At 38.1% G+C, this 6753-nt stretch overlaps 1 protein-coding gene across 1 annotated transcript in view; it reads left to right on the top strand.

The window, feature by feature from the left end:
• The first annotated feature begins 3742 nt into the window (after nt 1-3742).
• The window catches only part of PRR35 (proline rich 35), a 22032-nt gene continuing 19021 nt past the window's right edge, over nt 3743-6753 (top strand). The window contains exon 1 of the mRNA XM_018561125.1: nt 3743-3807. The gene's annotated coding sequence lies outside the window, so the exon portion shown is untranslated. The remainder of the gene's footprint in view (nt 3808-6753) is intronic.

Raw genomic sequence — 6753 nt, 5'->3', positions numbered from 1 at the left:
TGGGAGGGTGGGGGTGTGGAGGGGGGATCCCAGACCCTTTTTTCCCTGTCCCAGACCCCGGTACATTATTTATGAAGGAGAGAAACCTTTACAACACTCGCTCCTTTATATTCCGCGCTCCCTAAAGCGTCAGTCCGCTCTCGTATCGATTTGGGGGGATTGGGGATTTTAACATAGGTCTGAACTAGGATATATATATATACACACACACACACATACATTGTATACCATTCACTATGCACCCTGCGATGCTCACTCAAGTGAACGCATTACTGGTGCATGTTGGGCGCGCGTTTTCAATGCTTTTCCAATGCGGAGAATTACAAACCTGGATGGAGCTCCTTCCAAACATAGAAGGAAGCTGTTTCCGCGCTGCCCAATCAACTGCAGGTTGGGAATTCCCCACCCACAGCTTGACATAAGCAAAGGGGCAGGGTGCAGTGACATCATTGACCTTATATGGCTACATGTCTATATCAGGTAAGTTACATTTAGCTAATATGGCTAAATGGTCATATAAGGCAAATGTCATCAGTACAAGCATCCTGCTCCTCTGTTCATAGTCAGCTGTGGGGTGGGGTATGCTCAGCCCACAGCTGATTGGGCAGGAGGGCCATGTAACTCTTTGAAAGAGTTTAGGTTTGGTCCGAACCTGAGCTCATCCCTATTTATGACCAGTTTACTTTAAGGACAGCCATTAGTGTTCTTCTTGGTTCTTTCAGTTGGGCTTATTTAATAATGTAAATAGCAAAGTGCAGTAAGTCACAGCAACCAAATAAGATTCGTCCTTCAGTTTGGTGAAATGTTATTGATTGCTACAGGTGACCATGAGAACAGAGAATGGCAACTATACATATAAATATCCAGAGCCAAACAAAGATATTCACTTGGTTATTCAGAAAAGGGTGAAGAGTTTGGAGAAGGCCGGAGAAGTGAACAATCTAGGACAACATAACTGATTTGGAAAATGAGCTGAATTGGAGACTCTTTCCAGTTCAGCTATGTTGTCCTAGATTGTTCACTTCTCCGGCCTTCTCCAAACTCTTCACCCTTTTGCGAATAACCCTGTTAGACTTCACATAGCATTTGTCCATAATGGGAACTATTTATTTTAATATTTGCCAAAAGTTCACATTGGAATAAAACCATCGTTATACAGTATATTAACTGTGAGCATAACATTTGTAATTACTACCATGAGTACCTGTATGGATGCGAAACTGGCTCTATGATATCATATTCAGGCACAGATTCCTATGGAGCCATTTTTCATTTAAAATATACCTCCACTTTGTTGGACCTTTTTGGCTGCCCCCCTCCTCCCTCCAAGGATTACTGAATAGGACATATCACTATTATCTCGGTTCACAAACTTAATTCGTTCCGCGATTCTGGTTGCGAACCGATTTGGTCGTGGACTGAATCAAACTGTGATCAGACCGCGATCTGGACTAGAGGAAGCCATGACCACGTGTCAGAGCAGGGAAAATGGCTGCAGTTGTGTTTGTCACCCGAAGTAGAGTTCGCGAACGGAGGCAAAAGTTTGTCGAACTTCCTTGAATTGTTGCCGAACAGAGACGTTCGTGAACTGAGGTACCACTGTAGTTGGCAAACCCCCAAAATGGCCGCTGTCATACTAACAAGAAAAACAGGTGCTGTATTCTTACTTTAAAGCTTAAAAAAAAAATTGCAAATAAAAAGAAAATATGTTCAGCCTACTAGCTGTGGGCTAATAAGATATTTTCACCTAATATAATTTATCAGATAACCATGGAATAAATTAGTCTGCGCCCATAGAAGCAATTATTTTTTTATTACTATAGTAGGCATTAAATAATCAAGCTTCAACACAGCGCTAAAAGTATATATGTTACACTTCCATGTAACATCTAAGCTCCTTTCTATCCTGTAAAGAGCTCCTTTCTATCCTGTAAAGTTGGGGCTACAATAAACAGTGGGGCCCCATGTAGGATCTGCAGGTATGACTTGCCCCCTACTCTACGGTCTGGTAAGGAGTAGACCCGATCCAATTATTTTCTAAGAAAGCCCCCGAGCAAGAGTTGAAAATATTAGCCAGGTAAATGATTACACCACAGATATAATATTTTATAAACAGAGATATTTCCGTTCCACTCCAGCTGCCTCTATAAGAGTGGAATGTTGTAAAACACATCATCTTAGGTGAGCGGTCAACACAACATTACCTGAAAGTAGGTCAGATGCCACAAGAAAGATCAACCGGACAGTCAGCAGGTATGTGGCATAAAAATGGGGTCAAGTTTTTCCCTGTTTTACTCTCCCTGTTAGAGATCTACAGTATATGCTAAGATCTACCAAGAGCTGTAGATATAATCATTTTCCTCAGGAGTTCCCCAAGAGCTGAGAATTATTCATGGGTTCATCTGGGATAAAAAGGTTTTCTTAACACTTTTACCCCAGAGGAACCCATTAAATAATTTCCAGCTCTCAAGGGAACACCTGCTGAAAATGATTTTATCTACGGCTCTTGGTAGATCTTAGCTATATAGATATCTGCTATAGAGTAACAGGGAGGGTACAAGATCTACCAAGACCTGTACTAGACATAATCATTTTCAGCAGGGGTTCCCTGAGAGCTGAAAATTATTTTAAGGGTTCCTCTGGGGTAAAAGTGTTAAGAAAACCTTATTATCCCAGAGGAACCCATGAATAATGCTCAGCTCTTGGGGAACCCCTGTTGAAAATTATTATATCTACAGCTCTTGGTAGATCTTAGCATGAAGCATAAAGAATGTGGCGTACATAGAGTATACGACACCCAAGGTGGATCTTTTTTTACATCCTTCTTCTCCAACTAAATTGTTTTCAGTACTATTCATGAAATTAAAAAGGATCTGATGCAAATAATGGCCAGAAAGGAAATTAAGACACCCCCTACCCTTACTTTAGTGGCCAGCGTTGTGCTCCCTTACATAGGTGGTCAATGGAGACATTCTCTTTATACGTTGATGATCATCAGTCCAAAGAATGCCCCTTACATTGAAGGTCAGTGGGAAGGACCCATTCCTTACTTATCTGAGAGACAAGAGGAGAAGCTTCATTGATGGTGTTGGTTCTACCAAGTGACATTTCGAGGTCCTCCTGACCCACACATCTGGGCTGATTTACTAAAAGAGATGAGATTCTTTACGCATAATTAATTCTGTGACTATTCACTTCCATTATCCATTCATGTGAAAAGCAAATTCCTGAATTCTTATTCCATCAGCACATGATTGGATAATTTAAGTGATTATTCGCACAATTTATTGTTTGAGGATTCCCAACCCCTTTGGTAAATCTCTTCCTCCCGTCTATGTCCGTATTTCACGATCCACCCATGCTTCATGTTACACCCTAAAACATGGTACAAAATGTAAACTGAGCCTTTAAGATGTATGTAGAAAAGCCCCAGCATTTTATTTTGTATTTGTTCTCTTAATATGTTGAATTTTGTTTTCCCATTTCCATCAAAATGCTAACACAAAATGTAAACAATACTAATAGTGCCGCATCTGAATGTTTTCATATTATAATAATTATTATAAATATAAACTGTTTTTAAATAATCTATTGGTGTATTTATTGGTGACCTCTGGAGCTCAGTGCTGCATTATTTAGGGAAATAAGACCCTCCTCCTTTTAGCAATGGGTAGGGTCTAGCCTGGCCAATCCCCTCTTTAGATGGAGGCTCCACACTTGTCTTGTCCTTTTACATTGGAGCGTGAGTACATTTTGGTGAGGGAGAAGAGCCAGCAAGGAGCTCATCTGTCAATACTGCACATCAATGTAAGTACTCCAATACTTTGTCACTTTTATACATGGCATGGCAATCATGATCAGTTATACTTGTCATATATTACATCAGCGCAAGAACAGAGGAGTTAAATATTAGTTTACAATGTTCTATGGATTGTAAAAGTCAAAATACATCTGTAGAGATATGGAACAATCTTTATGTTGTAGTGAGTGATAGAAAATATTTCTAGTTTTAGATATTTATCTGTTCTGTCTGCACACAAAATTAAATATGATTTATTTAAAAAAATACTATTCTCTGTCATCAAGATCCCTTTATTATATTATTGATTGCTGGCATCACGTAGATATCCACTGACTGCAAATATATCAAAATAGTTCACAATCTAAACATTGATGGAATTCTGCAAACAAAGATATCCGTGTGTAATATTTTTGTAGTAATGTATAATAATAAAGGATTCATGTAAAATCATGTACCAGAAAGTAGATAGATAGATAGATAGATAGATAGATAGATAGATAGATAGATAGATAGATAGATAGATAGATAGATAGATAAATAGATAATACAGTATGCTTTTATGTATTCATATTTGGGTGGCAGGTATACTTGGTGTTACTTGCTATAATTATGTTTAATTAGAAGGAGAGGAACATGGAACGTCTTTTTTTTTTTTTTTTAGATAGATTAAAAAAAAGAAAGAGAGAGATAAAAATAGATAGATAGATAGACCCAGAAATAAAAAGAGAGAGGGATAGAAAGATAGATAGACAGACAGATATATAGATAGATCAAGAAAGAAAGATAAATAGAGACAGATAGATAGATAGATAGATAGATAGATAGATAGATAGATAGATAGATAGATAGATAGATAGATAGAGAGATAGATATACACATAGACAGAGAGAGAAAGAAAGAAAGAAAGAAAGATCCAGAAAGAACAAGAGAGAAGGATAGGAAGATAGATAGATAGATAGATAGATAGATAGATAGATAGATAGATAGATAGATAGATAGAGTATGTATTTATTTAGATTTGGGTGGTAGTTATACTTACCTGGTGTTACCTGCTATCATTATATTTAATTAGAAGGAGAGAAACTTTTTATTTAGATTTTTTTAGATAGATACATCAATCCATCTATAGATAGTTATCTTTCAATATATTTTTTCACATCGTGATTTACAACGTTAGTTATATAACTATTTTTTTATATTTTTTCACTATACACAACTACAAAATACAATAAAACCCCAAACTTGCAAGTCACGTTCATATGTCGGTATTTGGCAGTGAAATCATTTGGAAATGTCTGATACCTTTATAGGTGATATCTGTGCAGAATAAAATGCTAAACGCTTTTTGGAGCAAAGTGCCGCTGACAGAGTTGTATGTTGAGAATGATTTTACATTTCTATATTTCTATCTGTCAATCTGAAATAATGATAAAACATTGTACACAGTAATAGAGCTTTACAGTATACAATGTAAAATCTAATGGCAACCGCTGAGAATAATAGACAGGTTTGTTTGTAGACAGAGTCGATATTGCTCTGATAATGTCCAAATGCTTTTCTATGTTTAACCAGTTCAACCTCATGATCAGCCATAGAAAGAATACAACGAGTTGCAGCATTCAAGCCATTGATCAATGATTAAACCTTCAAGAACTTGCAGTAATTGTAGGAAACCTGTTTGTTGTAGGTGGGTGGAATGTGTGCAAAACATAAACCTGATTTTTATTGTTAAAAAACAAAGCGCACAATGAATGACCAAAATCTGGAAATCGTGTCTTGAAAATAACAATCCATGGACCTTTCAGTTAGAATAAGTAAGGCTCGATTCAGAAAGCTGTAACACAAGGATAAGTATCTTTATTTAACCAAATGATTGTAATTTTCATATTTCAATGCACTTAACTGAAAATAACTCTCACTTTATATATAAAATAAAATTAATATATATACACTCAGTGGCCAGATTATTATGACCTCCCCATCAGTACTTCGTTGGGCCACGAGATGACTTTGTTGGTCCGCCTCGTGACTCCACGAGATGTTGAAAGGTGATGCGAGGAATCTGACACTGCACTGTTGCCCTTCTGTTGTCTTGTACCAATCTTGCCACTCTCCGTTCTGCCCTAACATTGACTTTATACTGATCCTGGTGTGTTAGCTTTGTGATTTCTCCCTCTTATATTATAAGTAAGATTTATTTACGTCACCTTATTCCTTAAGCCATGCTTTAGTAGTCTTCCCCTACTGGAAGTATAATCAGTGTCCCCAAAAGATATGAGCCTTTGTGTTTTATGATCTTCTAGCCTCTTCTTATGGTTAGTGGAAGAGTAGATGATAAGACACGACCAAGACAGGGCCATTCAGATCTCACCCATTCCCAATATTATGTATAAGATATATTAGGCAGCAGTGAGGGGTATATGTTGTACCTCTTATGTAAGAGTTAAAGATAATTATGTAATTGATTACACCTATTTCTCTTTCACTAGTTTTTATGGAAGAGCATGACAAAATACATGTGTGTTACAAATATCAGTTGAGGGGTTCAGCATGCATCCATTAGAAAGCACAAATGAGGTATACATGTATTGATTTGAGAAGGTTCAATAGGGAAAACATGGGTTAAAGGGTGAAAACACAAGAGGGGTTACCACAACCTTTGGGTTAAAAGATCACCAAGAACATTTACATGGGGTGGAGCAGGCTTAGGGCAGACAGGTTGTGGGGCTGTGGGTCGGGAAGGGAGGAGGGAGGGGAGAGGAGGTGGGAGGGAGAGGGTTTAACCCCTTCGTGACTGACGACGCCAGCATCGGGGCTGTTTAAACAGACTCCCGGCGACTTTTGCCGCCGGGACTCTGTTTAAACTTGTAGAGCCGACTGTCGGCTTTACAACAGAAGCGATCCTGGCGACTTACCTGTCGCCAGATCGCTTCTGCGTCCCGAAGAAGGGG

This window comes from Nanorana parkeri, unplaced genomic scaffold (genome assembly GCF_000935625.1).
Source record: "Nanorana parkeri isolate BGI_ZX_2015 unplaced genomic scaffold, ASM93562v1 scaffold19, whole genome shotgun sequence".
Classification (NCBI taxonomy): domain Eukaryota; kingdom Metazoa; phylum Chordata; class Amphibia; order Anura; family Dicroglossidae; genus Nanorana; species Nanorana parkeri.
This window is presented reverse-complemented; position numbering and strand designations above follow the sequence as displayed.